General features: G+C 40.0%; 1 protein-coding gene across 1 annotated transcript in view; it reads left to right on the top strand.

Moving 5' to 3' along the window:
- The first annotated feature begins 16,894 nt into the window (after nt 1-16,894).
- Nucleotides 16,895-22,843, top strand: part of LOC149185933 (uncharacterized) — a 65,228-nt gene continuing 59,279 nt past the window's right edge. The window contains exon 1 of the mRNA XM_089410839.1: nt 16,895-17,147. The gene's annotated coding sequence lies outside the window, so the exon portion shown is untranslated. The remainder of the gene's footprint in view (nt 17,148-22,843) is intronic.

Genomic DNA, 22,843 nt, shown 5'->3' with positions numbered 1-22,843 from the left:
TACTTGGGTATATGTGGGATGAGGGTGTTACATAGTGGTATCAAAGCAAGTTTCGTTCTCTTTGGGTGGTGTCTGGTTTCCATTATTTTTGGGTGATATTTGATACCAAAGAGTGGTATCAGAGTGGGGTTTGTTCTCTTTAGGTGGTGTCTGGTTTTTTGGTGATATTTGATACCACATAATTATATCAAAGCATGGTTCAACGCTTGGACTATATGGGCGGAATGTGTTTGTCATGCATGCATGTCAGTTGCATATGTATTCTTTATGTTTGTGGACTATGTGCTTATTGTGTATGCATGGTGGTGGTCATTGTCACATTTATGTTTCCATGTGGAAGTTGATGATGTTGTTGTTGGGATATGTTATTCATGAATGCATGTTAGTTGTATATGCATTTGTTATGAATATCAGTGTCTATATGTTGTTATGCATGCATTATTGTGGGCATGAATAATGTTGTTGGTATGTTACAATTCTAATGTGTTGATTGAGATAGAGCAGGAGATGTAGACCATCTGGGTTGCAACACTAGACTTTGGTGTAGGAGAAGATCGTCATATAGGTAGTGTATGTTTGGCTTGTAGGTATGTTAGTTAATGGACTGTTATATACATGTTTGTCATTTATTATGATTATGGTTACATGTGTGACAGATGTTAGTTAATCAGTGTGATCGTATGTACACGCGTCAGTTAGTCATGAAGGATAGTAACTTGTTGTTATATGCATTGCGGTCGTATGCCTACATCCTCTACATTCTTAGATTTAGCAATTTGCATCCACCTGTGGGTTCTACCTCTCTCTATTTCCATCTCATAAAGGAGTGGGATTACAATTTTTTTAGGGATAATCCTTCCTCCTTCAATGAATTTGTAGTAGGATTTCAAGCTATGTTATGGGCTAGGTTCTTGGAGCTCTTGTAGGCCTTTTCCAATAGTATTTGAGGTGGTGGCTTCCTCTTGTAACTCTTTCTTATGCTCCTGTAGCTTTCACTGTCCTACCTTTAGCAAACTCTGCCCCTCCTGTAGAAAACCTTGTATCTCCTATAACAAAGCCTAATCCTCCTGTAGCTTTTCTTTTTCTTCTTCCTCAAAGGCAGGTTGTGTCCTTGGCTTCTTGAAGGTGACAGACCTAGTGGTAGGCATACTCACAGGTGCTATACATGACTTGGTTTTGGTTTTAGGAGGAGTGACCTCCTCAGTTTTTCCTTCACTGTGTCTTATTTCTTCCTTTTTGTTTGGTGACTCATCAATAATTTTAGGAACTTTTGTAGGAGTTTGTGGCTTCCCTTGTCTAATTCTAGTGCTCTTCCTAGTTCTAAAATAAATTTTACTTTGTCTTGCTCGCTTCCTCTTGGGCTTGACAGGAGTGCCCAATGTAGCTAATGTTGCAACTACTTCCTGTTCAGTATCTTCTGCTCCTTGAGGTGGAAAAGTCTCCTCAGGTCTTACTCTTTCTTCTCCTTTCATCTCTGCTTCTCCTTCCTCTGTCTCTGTTGCCTCTTTTTCCTTTGTTTTTATTTCTTCTTCTTTTGTTCTTATTGCCTCTTCCTCCTTTGTCTTTTCTCCTTCTTCTCCCTCTGCTTTTCCTTCTCTTCCTCTAATACTAGAGGCTAGAGTCTCTCCTGGTGTGAGGGCTTATGTTTCTATGAAAGTATCCTTATCCATATCCACAAATTTGTTCCATATGATAGGGATTCTCAAGTGGTTCAAAGCATCCACCACTGTCAACTTGATGAGGCCATGGTGAGTTAAATGCATTTGTTTTCGTTCCCTTACGTTCTCACTCATCTCCATGATTGATTGCAGAAGGAAATGAGGGACACTAAGTCTTTGAGAAAGGGGTAATTCTGCCTTGAATCTCAGCTCCTGGAGCAACCTGAAGTGGTAGGCATAAACCACACTTAATCTCCCTTCACAAGATATATATTTAAGGATACGGTAAGCTACCTCATCCCAAGGGTAAGGCATAATTTCTCTTCTCACTCCATTCTTTTCTTCTACATGCTTCACTTTTTAAAGGAATAAGTTTTTTGTAGTTGTGACACATACTTGCTTGTCTTCCCTACTCCATCTAATTCCTAGAGGCAAGGTGGTCACTCTAATGATGGTTTCAGGACTGAGAGAGATGGCCAACCCTCTGACAACAGTTGTGGCACTGTATTCCTCTTGAGAGTGTAATGTCATGGCAAATTCATGGGCAAGATCATCATTGTATCCCTTTAGCAACTCAAAGAAACCCAACCACTAGTGTTTTCTGAAGATGTTAACTACAGGAGGGTCTTGGTGAATTCTCCTGGTGTCTGAGGGTTCCCTTGTGTTAAATCCTGCCCCTATCTCTTCTCTATTACTCCTTGATGTTATGTAGGCGTGGAATTAACAAAAAAAAAATCAAATAGTCTTAGTGGTGAAACATTGGTACAATGCTTGGTAAAGGTGAGGAAGAAGGGTGCTTGAATTGATATCAACCAAACTATTTTCTCTTCTCTTAACCACAACAAACTTCCAAAAATAGCCCACTACTGATCAATTGACTGCTATAGGCTCTTAATTTCAAGCAGACTTCTCATGAAATTGGGTGTAGAAATGAATAAGGAGGGTGTCACTTACTTATCAAACCAATTTTGGGTGTGCATGAAGGTTTTGAGACAATATCGAGCCACCGTGACTCCTTTTTCTCCTCCCAACTCCTCATGTAGCTCCTCTCGGCCCTCCTATAGAAATCTCAAGCCTGCCTATGGCTTTCTCCTATAGCACTTGTAGACAGGGTTTAAAGCTTCTCAATGACACTCTAGGTTGCTTAATGCACTAGCTCGTCCTTCCTCTACCTATTTTTGGAATGAGTGATGGTGCAAATGAAGTCGAGCCAACACATAATATCCTATTTTGGTTAAAATCTTGGAGCACTCTAGTGACTTGGCATTAACATGAGTTTCCTCTTTTGGACCGTTGTCCCCACTAACTATAATCATTTCTCCCTCCTCGTGATTATCACCCCACTCTTCGAGGACACCACTTTGTTTTGAGTTGACATTTCCACGTTGCATGGGTGACTTAACTCAAACTTGAGTTTACTAGTCAAGGGTGGCCAAGTTCACTAGCTACCTCCAGCCTATTAAAACACCTTTTCTCATTCAAAACACATTTTTGTCATTTTTATGTAGAGGGAGGAGGTTAAGGTTGTCATACATGAGCCTACCTGTGGATCGAATTGTTGCAAAGGTTTGCATACTGGAGATGGACCATATATCAACATGAACAAGGGAGTTGACCTCTTTGACTTATTTCTTGTGCATGTCTTCATTCTTGATGTTACCTTGACTATTGCTTTTGCCTTGTGTTTGCAGGTGCCTCTTCTGATATCCAAGTTGTTGTTGTGGAAAGCCTCCCTAAGAATGAGATGTCTCTTCATGGCTGCAAACATAGCTTCATCATCCCTTCTAGTTGTGGAAAAAAATAATATGAGTGATTGTTGTGTGGCTGCACATGCTGCTACAGGAGGAGTTTCTTCTTGTAGCAGTCTTTTGTTCTCCCCTTGAAGTCTTTAGTTTGCATGAGGGAGATGATGATAAGCTATGAGGATAGGGTTAGAGTCATGGAGGAGTAGTGTAGACATTATAGAGATAGAAAATAGTATCTTATGATTTTTTTTTCTTAAGGTAGTACATAGTGGAGAATTTGAGAATTTTTTTGGTGAAATGGAGTGGATGGGTGATGGATGGATGATGGAAAACTCATAGGAGGACCTTATTTATCATTTCTCAGAGTCGCGATGGTCTTTTGGGCTATTTTTCTCCTCAGATCTCCCTCCCGTAGCTCCACAAGATCTTCGTGTAGCATCACAAAGAGGAGGTGGAATTTGGATTTCTTGATGATGGGATGGAGGAGAGAGATAGTAATATGAATGGAGAGGATGGACATGAGGTGTATGGATGGAGAAATGGATGATAGCTTGTAGATCTTGGCCTGTAGCCATGAAATCTGCCACTGTGTACAATTATGCAAAACAAAAGAAAGGTTAGCAAACATGATATAAGCTTCTTCCTTGTTTTCCTTTTCTTATTTGTTTTTTTTTCGCTCCTGGGCCACCTTAGAGAGGTTTTCAACCCTGGAGTTGGCCTCAAATGCCTCATAGAGGTTTCCAACAAAGAATTAAATGTGATTGCAGTGTCTAGGAGCGCCAGAGACTGAGAAGCGTAGAGCAGAGTTGGCAACAGTTTAGAGTCAACAACAACGAAGAGGCTTCAGAGGGTCAGCGCAAAGACTAGCAATGGTCAGAACGCCAACAACAAATGCATCATGTTGAACACTTGTTCAATAATTTTGGATGCTTTTCCGTTGTTGAAGCAATAGCCGCAACAATTGGAGAAGGTTGCAGTGCAGATGCAGTGTTGGCAGTGGTAGTGCCAACAACAACACTGTTAATTTATGGTATGTTCTATGCTTATAACAATTTACTTCTTTTTCTTATTATATTCCATAGATTAGCAATCACATGTACATAAAGTAAAGTGCAGATAGAACATTAAATGATCGACAGAAAACAAGCCAAGACAAGAGACACAAGATGTGGCGGCTAGCCAGGGACAAACCCCACAATGTGTGGGGAAACCCTTTGATCAAATCTTCTTTTATCTTCAATAATTCAGCAGAGAGAAATAGTACAATAAATATGATTCATATCAGTAGTAGCAAACCCTAGATCAGCAGCATCAGCATTAGCGGCTTCATTATCAAACTAAGGCAGACGATATCTCACAAACTGACTGTCGGATTGACTTCATCCCACCACCAAAAGTTGTGGCTTCCAGAGGAGGTTCAAATGAACCTACAACACAGTTCATATGAGGAGATCTTCTAGGCCACACAGGTCAATCTTTACTTCTGCAGTTGCAGCTTCAGTTTCAGCGATTTCCGGCTTCAAACTAGGGCAGTCGATATATTGCAAACCATTCGTCGGATTGACTTCATTCCACCACCAAAAGTTGCGGCTTTTAGAGGAGGTTTAGATGAGCCTACAACGTAGTTCAGATGAGGATATCTTCTAGGACACGTAGGTCAATCTTTACTTCTGCAGTTGCAGCTTCAGTTTCAGCGGTTTCCGGCTTCAAACTAGGGCAGTCGATATCTTGCAAACCGTTCGTCGAATTGACTTCATTCCACCACCAAAATTTGAAGCTTTCAGAGGAGGTTCAGATGAACCTACAATGCAGTTCAGATGAGGATATCTTCTAGGCCACGCAGGTCAACCTTTACTTCTGCAGTTGCAGCTTCAGTTTCAACAGCTTCCGGCTTCACATGTGTGAGAGAGAGACCCATTTTTGCGCAGTGGAGAAGAGATTCATTTCTGCACAGTAGAGAGAGAGATATGTGATGAGAAGAGTGAGTGAAAATGAGGAAAAATTCCTCTTATGTTTATACACAACGTTGGTGTTTGAATAGATGCGACTGTTGGGCTTCTGAGCCTACATGAGTTGTAAGTCAGCTTGATAATAATTCCATAATAAAAATAAATTCATATCTCCATGAATACTTATCAGAATCGGATGATCTTTATATCAATCCTACACCTCTCGAAGAGAGGAATCAAATAAAAATATTATCAGCCATGAATAAGATGACCCACATGAATTTTTGCCCTAGTTTCCAATTTTAACACTCCCTCTCAACCTTGGAGAACTTCATTTGCAATCTGTCTATCGGTTGTTACTATTCATCCATCAAATGCACTACCCTGTACAACCTGACCCTTGCCCTGCTCTGCTCTATTCTGCCTGTTCTGCCCTATACTGATCGGTACTGTTTTGCTCTGTTCTGCTCTGCTCTTGCATTGTTTTGTTCTGCTCTGCTCTTGCATTGTTCTGTTCTGCTATGCTTTTGTTCGAATTATGAAGAAGAAGAAATGATCGAGGACGTATCATACTGACTCAAAGTCAGTCTCAGAGTATGTACCACTGGTCCCAGACCAGTCTCAACCAACCCGAAGTCAGCGTCATAGTGAGTACAACTCCATTGGTCCCAGACCAGTATCATCCTCCACTCTCAAAATCAGTCTCAGAGTGCGTACTACTGGTCCCAGACCAGTCTCAACCGACCCAAAGTCAGCTTCATAGTAAGTACCACTCCTACCACTGGTCCCAAACTAGTATCGCAGTCTCAGAAAGTGTACCACTGGTCCTAGACCAATCTCAACCGACCCGAAGTCAGCGTCATAGTATGTACCACTCTCACTGGTCCCAGACCAGTACTGCACTGACATGAAGTCAGTCTCGGAGTATGTACCACTGGTCCCATCGGTACTGTTTTGCTCTGTTCTGCTCTGCTCTTACATTGTTCTGTTCTGCTTGCTTTTGTTCGAATTATGAAGAAGAAGAAATGATCGAGGATGTATCATACTGACTCAAAGTCAGTCTCAGAGTATGTACCACTGGTCCCAGACCAGTCTCAACCAACCCGAAGTCAGTGTCATAGTGAGTACAACTCCATTGGTCCCAGACCAGTATCATCCTCCACTGACTCAAAATCAGTCTCAGAGTGCATACTACTGGTCCCAGACCAGTCTCAACCGACCCAAATTCAGCTTCATAGTAAGTACCACTCCTACCACTGGTCCCAGACCAGTATCGCAGTCTCAGAAAGTGTACCACTGGTCCTAGACCAGTCTCAACCGACCTGAAGTTAGCGTCATAGTATGTACCACTCTCACTGGTCCCAGACCAGTACTGCACTGACATGAAGTCAGTCTCGGAGTATGTACCGACCCGAAGTTAGCGTCATAGTATGGTACAACTCCTACCACTGGTCCTAGACCAGTATTGCAGTCTCAGAGAGTGTACCACTGGTCCCAGGCCAGTCTCAACCAACCCGAAGTCAGCGTCATAGTATGTACCACTCTCACTGGTCTTAGACCAGTACTGCACTAACACGAAGTCAGTCTCAGAGTATGTACCACTGGTCCCAGACCAGTCTCAACTAACCTGAAGTCAGCGTCATAGTATGGTACAACTCCTACCACTGGTCCCAGACCAATATCATTGATCCCAGATCAATGGAGGTCATCCTAGCATAGGGAGTACAGTAGATACAACGATGCGTCCATCGGTACTACTATGGTCCCTAACTTCATTTCCCTACTCATTGATCAGATGAGAGGTACTTCCCATGAGTCCCAGACTGCATGGGTAGGATGCCTCGACAGGAGAACTAATCAATCCTATCCTCACAGGAGAACACATCAATCCTGCTACAATCGCCATGGATAACACATCAATCCGGGCTGCCATGGAGAACACATCAATCCTGCTACAATCGCCATGGATAACACATCAATCCGGGCTGCCATGGAGAACACATCAATCCAGGCCTCATAGGAGAACTAATCATCCTGCCACACAGGAGATATTCTGCTTCGGCGGTGCTCAAAGCCATCGACTTCTGCTTCCTGCTCATCCAGGATATCGAAGCAGATCCCAAGGTGAAACAGCACCCGAAAGTGCTCTTACGGTCCACCACACTGCCTGCCCAATCAGCATCAGTATATCCAAGTAGTTTCACATCTCCGGCAGTGTATCTTAACCCCTTGTAGTATGAAGATATCTCAAAAGATTCTTGGCATCAATCCAGTGAGGCTCAACCAAATATGAGCTCACAATGCTAACTGCAAAACATATCTTTGGATGGAGGTTCACCAAGAACATCAATGCGAATGAGTTTATGAAACTCAGAGGCATTTCCCAAATCTGGTCTGACATCACTACCATATAACTTCTAAAAGTTAAGATCCTCGAGGTAGTCACAGGCTTGCAGTTCATCATACCGAATCTTTCCAATATCTTTACCACATATTTTTCTTGAGATAGGAAAATTTCCCTTGGCTTCTGCCACACTTCAAGTCCTTGGTTCTTCTTTTCAAATTCAGAAGCCAACTCCCTCTTACATTTGAGAATGAGGGGGTCTGCACCTGTTAGAAAGAGGTCATCCATGTACAACACTAGTCTGAGAGGCTTGTCATCTTCAACCTTAAGGTAAAGGTTAGGATCAGCTTCACTCCTAGTGAATCCCAACTTCATCAAGTAGCTATCGATCCTCTCATACCATGCTCGAGGTGCTTGCTTCAGCCCATAGAGAGCCTTTTTCAACCTGCATACATGAGATTTTCAATCATAAATCTCAAATCCTTCAGGTTGCTCCACATAGACCTCTTCTTTGATCGAACCATGCAAGAACACGGTCTATCCATCTGATGTAAGTTCCATCCTTGTGAAGCCACAAGGGCTATGATCAAGTGGATGGTCGTATATCTGGGAACAGGTGCAAATATCATAGTCTATACCTTCCTTATGGGAGAAACCACGAGCAACAAAACGTGCCTTATAATTTTCCGTACTTCCATCTTCTGCATGCTTTATCTTGTAAAGCCATTTTGAAGTAACAATTGTCTTGTCTGGGGTCTGGGAACTACTTCCCAGACATCATTCTCCATAATAGACTCATATTCTATGGTCATAGAATCCTTCCATACTTGATTCTTGACGACATCTGAGAATGATGAAGGCTCATTTTGTATGATCATGCTCATGATGGTCAGGTATCCCTGATACCTATTAGGTTTCTTATTTTCACGAAAGGTTCCTCAGGGTGCAGCATGTCATTCAACATCATCAAGTAGCCCCCTAAGCCATGAAGGCCTCTTCCTAGAAGAGGAAGGCTCAGGTGGATAAATAGGATCCATTGGTTCTTCCACATCAGGCATTGTTACATCGTCTACCCATAGAGACAGCTTCCACAATCGTACGGTGCCATACCATTCTGCTCTGGAGTATGTGGTGTAGTAGTCTCCCTCTTAATGCCAACCTTAGGTATGCCTGAGTGAACCAACTGTAATATATCGGAGGTCTTGCTTAGGCTTGAGGGGAATGGTCCCCTTTTAAGCTTTCCTTCAGCACATCCTGGACATACACTTTCTTTCTCTACTCGGAATTCGGGCATCCCTGTCACCATTTGTCTTACACCGAGTAGAGCTTTATAATGAAGGTGGGCAAACCTCCGATGCCAAAGTTCGGACTGAAGAGTTGTGTCATAAGACATGACACCTAGCAGACTTCCATCAACGTGATATAATAAATCAACACTAAACCCAAGAGTAAAGGCATCTTTAACATTATCTTTCCATATACATACCTTGTCATTGCTAAAGGTTACCTTGTAGCCTTTGTCTTCCATTGCCGAGATGGACACTAGGTTCTTTTGAGGTCAGGTGCATTTAATACATCCTGGACTTTCTAGCCTTCTTGAATGGTTGTCCTCTTCCTCGAACCCCAACTCTCCTCTTACCTTTGCTGTTGAATTTGTCATTCCTTTGATTTGCCATCAGAGGGATTTTAATCATCGTCCCGGTGTGAGTCATTTCTATTAGGGCACTCCCTTGCATAGTGACCCGCTTTCGCAGATGTAACATCGTTCTTTTCTTCCACCCTTAGGTCCAGCCTTTCCTTTTGATTTAGTCCCAAGATTATTTCTTTTCTTAGCATGAGAAGAAAAGGCAGCAGGAGGACCTTTAGGCATGGGCATTTCTTGCACTTCTTCCCTAGTTTCTTCTTGAATGCATCTAGCCATTAATTCCTTGAAACCAGGAATTACATTATAGTTCAGAAGAGTAGTCTTGAATACGTACCATTCAGATGGTAATCCTCCAAGAGTCGTGAGTGCCATTTCCCAGTCTATCGTAGATTTCCTTGGAGGTGTCCAGTTCAGAGATGTAGGCCACCAAGTGCTTGTCGATAGAGTCCCAGATGATCTTCTATTTTGTCTTCTTCGGTTTTCCATTTGTTCCATGCAGCAACGGATGCATTTGATGGAGGCTCAACAATATTGCCTCTTACATGGTCCAGCACTCCTGGATCTTCTAGGGTTAGATCGATAGACATCTTCCATGCGTGATAGTCATCTTTCTCACGGAGCTTGTCTTCGGCAGGAAAGAGTGTTGAGGACCCCATAGTTCTTTTAGGATAGCCTTGCCAATCTTCTCTTTGGTGATTGCTCTTGCTCTTGCTCGGGCTTTGTCTTCACCTCAACTCTGATTCCATGTTAATTTATGGTATGTTCTATGCTTATAATAGTTTACTTCTTTTTCTTATTATATTCCATAGATTAGCAATCACATGTACATAATGTAAAGTGCAGATAGAACATTAAACGATCGACAGAAAACAAGCCAAGACAAGAGACACAAGATTTGGCGACTAGCTAGGGACAAACCCCACAATGTGTGGGCAAACCCTTTGATCAAGTCTTCTTTTATCTTCAATAATTCAGCAGAGAGAAATAGTACAATAATTTTGATTCATGTCAGCAGTAGAAAAACCTAGATCAGCAACATCAGCATTAGCGGCTTCATTATCAAACTAGGGCAGACGATATCTCACAAACCGACCATCAGATTGACTTCATTCCACCACCAAAAGTTGCGGCTTCCAGAGGAGGTTCAAATGAAACTACAGCGCAATTCAGATGAGGAGATCTTCTAGGCCACGCAAGTCAATCTTTACTTCTGTAGTTGCAGCTTCAGTTTCAGCGGTTTCCGGCTTCAAACTAGGGTAGTCGATATCTTGCAAACCATTCGTTGGATTGACTTCATTCCACCACCAAAAGTTGCGGCTTTTAGAGGAGGTTCAGATGAACCTACAGCGTAGTTCAGATGAGGAGATCTTCTAGGCCATGTAGGTCAATCTTTACTTCTGCAGTTGCAGCTTCAGTTTCAACGGTTTCCGGTTTCAAACTAGGGCAGTCGATATCTTGCAAACCGTTCGTTGGATTGACTTCATTCCACCACCAAAATTTGTAGCTTTTAGAGGAGGTTCAGATGAACTTACAATGCATTTTAGATGAGGAGATATTCTAGGCCACGAAGGTCAATATTTACTTTTGCAGTTGCAGCTTCAGTTTCAACAGCTTCCGGCTTCACATGTGTGAGAGAGAGACCCATTTCTGCGCAGTAGAGAAGAGACTCATTTCTGCGTAATAGAGAGAGAGAGATATGTGATGAGAAGAGTGAGTGAAAATGAGGAAAAAGTCCTCTTATATTTATACACAACGTTGTTGTTTGAATAGATGCGACTGTTGGGCTTCTGAGCCTACATGAGTTGTAGGTCGACTTGATAATAATTCCATAATCAAAATAAATTCATATCTCCATGAATACTTATCGAAATCGGATGATCTTTATATCAATCCTACACCTCTCGATGAGAGGAATCAAATAAAAATATTATCAGCCATGAATAAGATGACCCACATGAAGCTTTTCCCTAGTTGCCAATTTTAAGAGATAGTAATATGAATGGAGAGGATGGACATGAGGTGTATGGATGGAGGAATGGATGATAGCTTGTAGATCTTGGCCTGTAGCCATGAAATCTGCCACTGTGTACAATTATGCAAAACAAAAGAAATGTTAGCAAACATGATATAAGCTTCTTCCTCGTTTTCCTTTTCTTATTTGTTTTTTTTTTTTTTTTCGCTCCTGGGCCACCTTAGAGAGGTTTTCAACCCTAGAGTTGGCCTCAAATGCCTCATAGAGGTTTCCAACAAAGAATTAAATGTGATTGCAATGTCTAGGAGCGCCAGAGACTGAGCAGCGTAGAGCAGAGTTGGAAATAGTGTAGAGTCAACAACAACAAAGAGGCTTCAGAGGGTCAGTGCAGAGACTAGCAATGGTCAGAATGCCAACAACAAATGCATCATGTTGAACACTTGTTCAATAATTTTGGATGCTTTTCCGTTGTTGAAGCAGTAGCTGCAACAATTGGAGAAGGTTGCAGTGCAGATGCAGTGTTGGCAGTGGTAGTGCCAGCAACAACACTAATGCATAAATTATGAGGGTTCCAGTACAAATGCAGTGTTGGCAGTGGCAGGGTCAACCACAGTACAAATGCAACATTTGCGCAGTAGTTGGTAGGCAACGATGTTAGACATCAACAATGCAGAGGGAGATTTACTGAGAAGGGTGATGCTTCGGCAGGTTGCATTACTATAACATATTCCTCGCTAAGAGGGAGTGTTGATTTCTAGTAGCATCGGATGTTCTCTCAGCCTCAAAATTTGCAGGGAGGCTTGGACACATGTATTACACAATACCCAGAAATCGTTTTGGGAAATTCCACGTGGAGACAACTTTATTAAAATAAATAATTAATTTTGATGGGTGCCTAAGTCTAAACTTAGGAAATTAAAATAATTAAAGGGTATTAATGAAACAGTGGGTGAAACTTCTAGAAGAATATGATGATCAAGCCAAAATGATCCGAGCCATTTATTAGAATCTAATATGGGTCGTTGGATCTCAACTGGAGGATTATAAGAGGAGGCTTGATGGGCATTTGGAAGATACATCAAGTGGGAGGTTAAAGATCGAATTTCTAAAGAGAGCAACATAGCAGTTGCCGAAGAGAAGTTCGAAGTGGTTTCTTGCAGTTAGGGACATGGATAATTTCGGTTGGAGATTTCTCTTGATCCACGAATACTTAGCAGAGGAGGCAAAGAGGGATCCGGGAGAGGCAACACAGAGTCTACGTTGGGCAGCATAGGCTGACGCAAAGGCAACGCAGAGCGTTGAGGAGATTCATATTTTTGTAAGAGAGGTCAATTTCTGAATTTAGAAGCTGGGGTGTGAGACCGAGAGGACATAATCGAAGTCTCAGAGGCAAATCAATCAACAAAAGGGGTGACACTATCCCTAGAAGCTATGACGCTGGGCCTACACAGTGACTGCACAGAGGCAACAAGGGACAAGCCATTTTGTGGTTGGATCAGTCAGGATCGCCAGTGATAGTGTGAGGTATATCTCACTCATCTCTCTATTAGTCATATTCTCTGTATTGGATAGCCAACAAGGCATCCAGAGATTGTATTTATAAAACCAATGCTTAATAATACAAACCCTCAACTGTTGCATTGGTTTTCCCGCATTGGGTTTTTTCTGGGGACATTTGTCCAAAAATAACTGTGTAGATGTGTGTGATGATTATTTCACTCATGTACTGTATTTAGTTTCTGCGGTTTTTATTTGTGTAGGATGCAATGTATTTAATTCGATATTTGCAGTAGCACACAACAAGTAAATTGTTTAATCGAATTAACAATTAGAAGAATTAACATCAGTGGTTGCAGTAGGAATCAAGTATCCGATTTTTTATAATATTCAATCAAATTGGATGTGAATTGTACTCCTTGATCAATGAAGCCCTTGGATACCCAAACTTGTAGAAGATGTTTTCTCTTAAAAAAATTTCCACTTTCTGCTCAACTGCTGCTTTGATTGCCTTTGTCTCAACCCACTTTGTCAAGTAAACAATGCACACAATGATGTACTTTTTCTATCCTAATGGTGGATCAATTGGCCCAATGAAATCCATGCCCCACTTTTCAAATGGCTCTAAGGCCACTTGAGGTTGTAAGGGCATTTAATCCCTGGTTGTGGGTTTGCCCATCCTTTGGCATTGATCACATCTAGCGATATATATCATTACATCTCGATGTAAAGTGGGCCAATAGTAACCAAACTGTAAAACTTTAAAGGTTGTCCTTTTTGCAGCAAAATGACCTCCCTAAGGCTCGTCATGACATGCTAAGAGGATGTCAAAGACCTCCTCTTCTCTTACACATCTCCTCAAGATTTGATCTAGACCCAATCTAAAAAGGTTGCCCCCAATCCAAGTGAAAGGAAAGCTTTTCCTTACAATCTTGCTTTTCTCCCTGGATGATAGATTAGGAGGGAGCCTCCCAACAACCATGTAGTTTGCTATGTCAGAAAACCAAGGAGAAAGCACCGAGATGGAAAAGAGGTGCTCATCTAGCAGTTGATCATCCACCATCTCTTCATTACCTGCTGGCAAGGTTAATATGGACAAAAAAATTTGCAACCACATTTTCTTTCCCCGGTTTGTCAATAAGAGTCAAATCAAACTGTTGTAACAATAACAACTATCTAATTATCCTAGCATTAACATCAGACTTGTTCATCAAATATTTAATGGCTGCATGACCAGTATGAACAAAAGTTTGGTACCCAGTGATATAATGCCTAAATTTGTTAGAAGAATATACTACAACTAAGAGTTGTTTTTCAGTAACAGTGTAATTTAGCTCAACTTTAGACAAATTCTTACTAATTAAATAAATAACATAAGGCAACCTATCCTCTACTTGTCCCAGGGCTCCCCCCATAGCTTTATCTGGTGCATCAATATGGATATGGAAAGACAATGCCTAGTTGTGACACCTTATTATGGGTGTAGTGGTCAACTTTTCTTTCAACACTTTAAGGGCCTCTTAACAACTGCCAATCCCACATAAATGTGAATCTTTGGCCAATAAACTAAAAAAAGATGAAGCCAATGTACTAAAGTCTTTGATGAATCTCCTATGATACCCAGCTAGTCCCAATAAGCTCCTGGTATCTCTTTGTTTCTAAGGGGTAGGGACCCTTTTGATGGTGGCAATTTTGTTTGGGTCTACCTGTATCCCTTCCTTGGATATGGAATGGCCAAGGACAATCCCCTCATTCATCAAGAACTCACATTTCTCACGGCTTAGAGATAGAATCATTTCAATGCATTTCTTCAAAACCTTTCACATATTGGAGAGAGCTTCATGGAAGTCACGTCCATAAGGAGTGAAATCATCCATGTATATTTCAATAGAGTCATGAACCAATTCAACAAAAATACTCAAAAGTGCCCTCTAGAAATTAGTAGGGGTCTCGGTGACACTAGAATCTTAGGCACCATACAACTCACGAGATCATCTAGAGGCCTTGGAGTCCATTCACGTAGAGGTTGAGGTTAATGTGAACATATACAAAACCAAGAAAATAGGCTTCTCACTAAGAAAAAGAACAAAATGACCACAAATGTACTTTGGAGACGAGCCACTAGAGATAATCTACAACTTTAAATATTTGGGAGTAGAGTTCAATGGGAAGTTAATATAGGATGTAAACACAAGTGAAGGGGAGTGGAAAACATTCTTCATGTCACAAAATAGATGTTGGATAACATAGGTTGTGCATTGAAAAAATGTTGCACTACCCACTTCAAATGCTAATAACTCTAAAACCCCTTTATTGATTTGAAGTATGGAGAATGAGTATGTTTTGAGATAAATAGAACTAGGTCGAGTGGAAAAATACTTAATAAGAAGCTATATAATAGCGAAAAAATGTGCCCCCGAAGCTATATAATAGCGAAAAAATGTGCCCCCACCCAAGACTCCCCCCCCCCCCCCCCCCCCCCCCCCTCCAACACGGACACACAAGATGCTCCTCGTTGAAACATGACTATATCTAATAGTGTTTGGTGCATTGTGAAAATAATTTTTCAAGAAATAGGAAAAAAGAAACAATCAATAGTGACAAATTTCCATATGAAGGGGCAATGGAGAAACATGCCAAATGAAAACAATACCTTACATAAACAACTTGTACAAACACTAAGAAATAAAAATGCAAAGCTACTTAAAACTTAACAATCATTAGCATGAAAAGCATGCAATAACACAACCAAGAACCAAGTCATATAGGTTTAGAAGTGAAATAGGAAGATGGGAACAACCCAAGGAGTCATGGGAAAATGTTATATTGAGTGTGTGAAAAGGGGAGGAAGAAGCTAAGAATCATTTCTCCCACACTGTGTAGCACACCTATAAATCAAGGAGAGGTCAAATTTGTATATTGGAGAACAAGAATCAACATTCAAGGATGATTAATGAAATGTACAATAAGATTGGTTGAGAAAATGAGGCAAGTAAAAAGTAGAGGGTTAAGTCAACAAGGTAGCAAACCCTCAACGAGAAACAAAAGATCCTCTACTAAGTTGAGTAGATGAAGTCCATGATATGGGTCCTCCATTCAAATCTAAACTCTGTTGTCTTAAATGGTCATGATCTCATGCATGATGTAATAACATATATATTAATCTTTTGTTTTTTCCACGTAAAATCCCAATGGGAAACCCAAAGGACCCCTTAGGATACACTAATGCTTGTTAGCGCATAACTAACCAAATACATAACAACATTGATGTCAATAATTTGAGTCAACCTCATAGGCTAAAATCTATCTATTTATTTATATGCCTACAAAATTCCTCATGTCCCATAACATCAACAACAATTCACTCACAAAAACAAAACATATCATAAGTAGGATTGTACTTGAGTGTAGAGGATAACCTTTCTCATCTTTAACCACATAAACTAAATATAACTCTCACTTATACCACAAAATAATATTATATACCTACAATATTACATCCTTTAATCTAAAAAATGCCCTAATTATATTTTCAAAATTCACAATAATAAATTTCCATAACTATATTCACAAATTCTTAACATATTTAGATTACTGAACCATATAATCTACTAAAAAAGAAAGAAAGAAAGAAAGTATTTTAACGTCCATGAGGCTAAAGATAGCCTATGGAACATATTGCTTCTTGCTTGATGCATTCGACTTTTTTTTTGTGAAGCTTCACAATAAATGCTCCGAGCTTCTCAAAAAACCCCTCACATATATATTCAATTGTCAAACTAATAGTGAGGATAACTGAAACTCAAATGCACTCTTCACTACAATTGTCAAACTAATAGTAAAGACAACCATGACTCAAATACACTCATGAATACTCAATTGTCAAACTAATAGTATTAGTAGAGACAACCATAACTGAAATACAAATTAACTCATCATTACCATTCAAATGTATTTTACTCCTTATATATAAATTTCATTTTCACCGTATACTTATACACCAACATCTAACATAACATAAGGTGGAAGAACATCCACGTCCCCCAATATATTCAAAACCAAGGGGCAGCGGTGTGGAATAAATCTTCGTGTTTTTGTGCGAGAACATGTGAGTTCTAGGAGCTTAAAGGTACCAGGCAGAAGGGTTCAATAGGATTTTCAGTATTGGCCTCCATGTGACCTCGTTCTTATCACCGCTGGGAAGCCCGCCAACTAGAGGAGTTATTGCCCCAGGGAATAATATTGTGCCTGCTCGGAAAGGTGGAACTACTTTTACTATATTTCCATCGACAGACACGAACACCCAGGGCAGCTTCTCCGCTCGCCTTCGCACACAGGTTGGAAATTGACGCCATTTGGTTTTTTCCTCTTGATTTCTTTTTATTCTGCATAATTTCCTTTGTTGTAGCCTGCTTTAAAGAATGCCAGGTGCTTTAAAATGGTGAATATGCCAGAGTTTGGGGTTTTAAGACATATCGGTGACAATTCGTATATGATCTCGTCAAGCAATGATATTATGTTTAAGGGTTTTGATAGGTAAAATGAATGCACGACCAGTGATTGAAATGTTGGCAGAGGTTCAGTTCACATGGCGTCACGCATGATATACCCCATGTTTATCAGTATGGTTGTTATTTAGTTGCCACTAACCCTTCTTTTCCCTAAGGTGGTTCGAACCTATTATGTCAATCTCCTCTTCCTGAGGCGGATGCTTTTCTGGCGTCTGCCCTTTAGCGAATTTGGCCCCTAAATTTTAGTTTTAATTATTTTTTCAAATAATTTTGGGAAGTCCTCCACCCCCACCCTACCTGGGATATTCTGAATGAGTAATCTTGAGCAAAATCTGGTTCGGAGACAGTTGTTTCTTCTCCTAGGATAGGAAAGGGATAGGTGCCAGAGACTCTATGGAAGTTATTTTAACGAATAATTCTCATTTGGAAGGCTATCTATTCCACCAAAGCCAGTGCGGACTTGCTTCGGGCCTCGTCTTTTTGGCATGCCATTTGGATGATGCAGACAAGAGGGATAATGGAGCCCTGGTGGGCCGCTTAACTTCACCAGGGAAGAAATGCCCCGTTGGTAATTTGGCTCCTCATTTTGACTTATGTGAAATGTAGAAGTTCGGCTAATTGAGGGTCAGATTTGCATTTTACGTGATTTTAAAGCTATTTTTGGCGACACTTTATGAAGGCCAGTATAGGAATTCTGTGCTTCCACAAAATTTTTAAAGAATTCGATAGAGATCTTGATTAACTTTTTCAGGATCACTGATTTTATATAGCCTATTGTTATTGATCGTTTAGATTTTAAGGACCAAAGTTCCTGTGATGGATCATGATTTATGAATGTTGCCACCATTTATTTTTCTGTTGGGACGTTAGAATCTGAGTGTCTGGGAACTTTGGTAGTTATGGAGGAATTTGAAGTAATTAATGGATTTTGAGCAGCATTATCTTCACTCACCGAACACAAATTGACTAGATAAATTGTAACCTTAGAATATGGCGCTCGATTGTGAGGAGTGAAAGATTTCTGGATACATCACTTTTCATAGCAATGACTGGAGAGCAAGGTACAAGTCATGACTCTTTGGTATTGTTAACAACGAATGTATTCATGCATGGTGAAGTTGAGCATTGGATGAGAGAAGTGAGGCTTCACATACAGGAAAAATCTTGAAGAAACCTTGAGGACCCTGCACTGTGGTCCTCCACTTGTCTTAACATCATGTATTTACAAGGTTTGAAGTGGCACCGAATCAAGGGAAGCACAACACAGCCCACAAATATCTCAATTGTTGGATTAAACATGGATCTATCATGTAAAAGAAATGCATGATGGAGGTGACAAGCTTTAACAAGGTAAAGTAATACATACACAAAGGCTTCATGGGGTTGCCTCCACTAATGAGGTGGATAGATGGCAAGATTGCACATATCCTTTTGACAAAGGAATTGAAATCCTTTGGTGATGCCCAATCATGTTAGAATTACCATTTAAACTTGCCTCATTGACTTCTTTTGTAAGTAATGGCAGAGATCACACCATTTAGAAGGTAACACTTGGTAAATGCGAAGAGAAAGCCAAGGGAAGCCTTATGGGCTTGCCCATTGAGAAATGGGGACACACGTTGAAGATGCACGCTCCGCCTTGACACATTCTTTGACACTAAAGGAAGTCTGCATATTGTCCAATTACTCCAGATTGAGATTGTAGATTCATTCACTGTTAGTCTCAAATTTGTTGAATTTTGTAGCTATGGTCAGTCATCATAATGTATCATTTGTACTTGTGATGACGAAAATATAAATTATATTTGTAAAATAAAATTTATATGAAGCATGTTCTTCATGCTTGCAAGAAAAAGGAAATTATTTATTTATTTTACATTCAAAAGAAAATTTAATAAGGCATGTTCTTCATGACTATATCAAAGCGAGAAAAAATGAAAATTGGAATTTTGTATTTACCTCCACAAGTGACCGAGTCAAGCCTCCAAGAGACATGTCGACCTGCCTATGGGAGACACCCATCCACATGATTAGAAGAATAGAAATAGCCCATTCGACCTCCTCTCAAGACACACTTTGGATCACTTACTCAAGCAATATGTCTCTGCAATCTACGACGGTATTCAAGGAGTCTAGCCAGCCAAATTCAGAAGCATACGAAGTGTTTCTACTGTCCTTGCTCAAGCAAGAACAGGAGGCTAAAATCAATGCGGTTTTCTGTGGCATATCTTTGAGGAAAGGGGCCGAGACCCTATGGTATATCTCTAAGAAAAGGGGGCTGAGAATCTTGTGGTTCATGACTGTGGAAAGAGGTCGAGATTTTGTGGTTGACTTATGTGTAAAGAGGCTAAATCTCTAAAGCATTCACTTTGTGGAAAGATGACCAAATTTTCTATGTGATCAAGTAAGAATTCTTGTGAAAGATAGACCTCTGTTGCAGACAAAATTGTGGAGGGTTGACTTGGTCCTTGGTGGATGGTCATCTTGCTAGTTAGTTTGCTTTGATGTATCTCTTGTTGCATTGATTTTCTAAGGAAAAGGTTTGCTGGGTTTTTTCCCCTTAGTGGGTTTTTCGAGGGTAAAATCTTCTTGTCTCTTTGTGCATTTGTGATCTCTATTGTTCTATTGTCTATGATGTTGAATTATAATTACTTAATGATCACACTGCTGCTTTGATGTATCTCTTGTTGCATTGATTTTCTAAGGAAAAGGTTTGTTGGGTTTTTCCCCTTAGTGGGTTTTTCGAGGGTAAAATCTTTTTGTCTCTTTGTGCATTTGTGATCTCTATTGTTCTATTGTCTATGATGTTGAATTTCTGAATTATAATTACTTAATGATCACACTGCTGCGCTAAACACATCTATATCATTGGAAGTAATTATCATAATTTAGAAATAAAGTACTTGCATCTATTGTACTGAAAAATCAACATGGTATTGGAGCTGGGATTTAAGAGCAACCTTTCCTAATGAGGAGCAGATCCAAAACTTATCTATGCCCTAACCTTAAGTTGATAGCAGTTCGAATTCAAGAAGGTCTAGTATCTCAAAGAAGGTAGATCAAAGATACATCCTTAAGGTTGAAGTTCTTCTTTATTCATTTTGGCATTAGTGAGAAGGTTGAAATCCAAGACTTGAAGAAGACGAAATTGTCTAGCCCTCAATTTGATTTAGCCTTAGAAATAACCCTCATGATTGAACTCAAAAATCACTATCCAAGGCACCTCAGTTTGATTTCAGTTAGGCCAAGATAATACAAATGAGAATTCGAATTATACTTTAGAGGTTTGAGTAGCCTCTAAGTAAAATTGCTAGAGGTCGAAGAACCTTGGGGTCTATTACTGGAAGTGGAAAATCTCAGTTAAACGTTTATAGGTTTAAAAATGTTAGGAGATCCAAGGAATTAATTCTGTTTGGATTATTAATGCATACTCTAAGAAATCATAGAGTATAAGCCTGTGAAAGTCATTTCCAGATGTCGATCTGTTGTCAAAAGAAGCTAGAATAAAATCCCTGCCTGGAGACTACAATAAGAATTTTAGGTGTGGGGTGAAGATCTACACAAGGCTAGTGAACTTATCAGTCTGCGATTTCCTTTTAAAGGTATGAATGCATTTCAGTAACTTCATCTAAGACTCTTGTACGCATCAAGAGGAATTGATCATCTATATGCCTGAGAAAAGTTTTTGTATAGAAGTTGTGAACTTAGGAAAGTATTAAAGGTTTAATTGTAAGGAATCCTCGAGAAAGCCATCTAGAAGAGGCCAAGAACCTCTGTTTTAGAATCCCTAAGTTTCGAAGGTTACAATTCTTTTTTCAAAGATTCGAAACATCTCAGAAAGATTATAGATCAAGCTATGACAGAGTCCTAAGGAGTCTTATGAGAATTTGAATTTGTGTTATGTTGAAGGTAGCAGTCCAAAGAGTTTGAAAACATCAAGGCAAGTCACTATATAGGACTGATAACAAATATAAAGTTGAAGTATTTGTTTCTCATGAAAGCACATGACAGTGTTGGATGGTCGAAAACTAGTCCAAAATTTGATGTGCATCTACTAAAGATTGGCATGCTAACCATCTTGGTGTATTCAATCATGGTATAGACAGAAAGGACCTATATGTATAAAGTGTTGAAAGTGCAAATCCATGAAGCCATACCTTACTGTAATTGCCTTGAAGATGATGCATAAAAGCAGGATGTTGAGGTTACAAAGACTGTAGAACATTAACACCATTTGTTGACATAAACCTTATGCTATGACAAGGGGGTCTAATTGCTGTCTAATGCCATTAGGAATAATGAAACAGAAAAGTGTTTTGAAGACTTGAAGGAAGTTATCTTTGATATCTTGCTGAGGGATTGAGACTTGATGGCATTTGACTATTGGACTTGCAAGAAAATCTAGGTTTTGGAAGACTAAAAATCTTGATTAGATTCTAGGGTTTTGGATATTGGAATATCTAGGATTTGTAAACCCTAACAAGGGCTTGAATAAGAGAACTTTAGTGTTTGTGGACTAAACCCTAGGATAGATCGTTCCATTGAAAGAAGAAACCCTAGTCCATGCAAGAAAGGTAAGACATCATGCTGATGTTAAAGACAAGGATGAGGAAGCTGCAAGATGAATGCAAGAAGGCTAAGATTAAGAGGGAGTTGACAGTGTCCTATAGTTCTCAAAACGATAAGTATTCTATATCTTTCCTCGATGATTACTGTTGTTATTGTCATTTTAGTCTCTTGTCTTTGTATCCTTTGCTTAGTTGTAATTGTTCTTCCATGGCATCCTAAGTGAGTATTGTAGGTACATTTTAAAGGCTGCATAGACCTTGGTAGTAGGTAGAAGAGCAAAGAAAAGCTGTGACAAGTGGAATCTCCCAAGAAAAGGGATTTATGCTGAGAGATATTATATTGGATGAGATATGGACACAAAGGGAGCAGACAGATTAGCAAAATTGAAGTATGCCAGGAAGAAGTAAGTGGTAACTTCCAAGACAAAGTTGGATGGCAAGAAGTACAAAGCAAAGGATTACCTTAGTAAAAAGGAAGAATATTATGAAATGACATATTGTCAAAATTTGTTATCTTTATGATTTCTGTTGAAAACTACATTAGATGAATGTAGAGATCGTCTTCCTCGATGAAAGAAGTGCACGTAAGAACTATCTCAAGTTTGTGAGGCAGATGAAGAAGTCCTATACTTGTAAGCAGAAGGAAGGCTTTGTACAAACTCCTATTGAATTGGATCAAGGTTGATCCCATATGATTTGACGAAAGCAGAAGAGCTCATGTATTAGAGGGAGCAACATTGAAAAATACAATGGAAGATTCGTGGCTAAAGGGTTCTCCCAGAAAGAGGGAGAAGATTATGATGAGACCTTTGCACCGGCTGTCAGTTACATCACGATTAGATCTCGTTTCTCATGCATCATTTATGGGATTGAAGATACATCAATTGGATGTGAAGACCGCCTTCCTAAATGGCGTGGTTGAGGAAGAGGTGTACATAGTGCAACCTCAGGGTT

Source organism: Pinus tabuliformis, chromosome 3_1, assembly GCF_031772625.1.
Source record: "Pinus tabuliformis cultivar Carrire ecotype Pingquan chromosome 3_1, CPIR1, whole genome shotgun sequence".
In the NCBI taxonomy this organism is placed as follows: Eukaryota; Viridiplantae; Streptophyta; class Pinopsida; order Pinales; family Pinaceae; genus Pinus; species Pinus tabuliformis.
Note: the sequence above shows the minus strand (reverse complement) of the source record. Positions and strands in the feature narration are given on the sequence as shown.